Genomic DNA, 1,379 nt, shown 5'->3' on the forward strand with positions numbered 1-1,379 from the left:
TCCAAGGAAAGATACGGAGAAATCCTATATGTTATTTTTACTGTTTCTATACGTAAATTGTGGTAAATACATATAAAAACGCATTATTTTATTGAAAATTCCCATATTTACTTATAAAACATCCAAGAGATGGCGCTGTGGCATGTAAACATTATCTCGGATTTGCCTCCGAACATTAATTGTGTGTGTTTTATTGAATTGTTTAATGAATGACGCACTCGTTCACTTCCGACAGCAAGTAAAAATGCAGAACATTTTCCTGTTCGATTCGAAATACATCGGCCGGGCATTTCATTATTTACAAAAAGAAAACAGGCTGGGGAAAGGAACCGGTCACGTCGGTGACGCCCCATTCATGCCCATCAACGAAGAAGGCGGGGCTTATTCTTATTACGGAGATGCCAAAATTTTAGCGCACTAAGCTACGTACTTTTGTTGCAAAAAACGAAAATAACACGTCGGGGCATTCTGCTAGGCTAGAACGGTTTTCTACGATAGAGTTTGGCACGAGTACAATCCCATTCGGACACGGAATCGCCGATCTCAGGAACTATTAACAAGAATGCCCCCTGTTGGCTGTGGCGATAAGGGGTTTGAAAGTACGTGTAACCGTAACCGCCAACAGGGGGCATTCTTGTGAACAGACAAGAGACCATTCCTCACACTGCATAACAGCAGTTAGGAAGGCGAGGAAAGCTAAGCCACAAGCCTAGTCAAAAGCTATGAACCATGTGTGACGTTCAAAGCTATATCTCCATAAAAAGGAGAGGTATGGATACTAAGTAAAGTTTGAGTGAGAGGTGGATGTCCAACGCTAATTTAGATGTAATTTTTATCGAGTTGCATGTAATATATCATCGGTAAAATTAGGCAAGCAAATGTTGAATTTCACGTATTTTGGAGTGTCATACTCCGCCTATATTATCTTACTCCTGGTAGTATCCTAGATATATGCTCTGAGCGCGAACGCGGTGGCGGGAGGGCGCACTTGACGTGACGCGGCCATGATACCGAGGCTCGCCGAGGATTGACACTTTGTGTCTTCCAATCACAGTCCACGCCGCCCCTTTATGTTCTAAATTTGTCAGACAAGAGACCATTCCTCACACTTCATAACAACAGTTCGGAAGGCGAGGAAAGCTAAGCCACAAGCCTAGTCAAAAGCTATGAACCATGTGTGACGTTCAAAGCTATATCTCCATAAAAAGAAGAGGTATGGAAACTAAGTAAAGTTTGAGTGAGAGGTGGATGTCCAACGCTAATTTAGATGTAATTTTTATCGAGTTGCACGTAATATATCATCGGTAAAATTAGGCAAGCAAATGTTGAATTTCACGTATTTTGGACTGTCATATACTCCTCCTATATTATACTCCTGG

This window comes from Priapulus caudatus, unplaced genomic scaffold (genome assembly GCF_000485595.1).
Source record: "Priapulus caudatus unplaced genomic scaffold, Priapulus_caudatus-5.0.1 Scaffold1207, whole genome shotgun sequence".
Taxonomy (NCBI): Eukaryota; Metazoa; Priapulida; class Priapulimorpha; order Priapulimorphida; family Priapulidae; genus Priapulus; species Priapulus caudatus.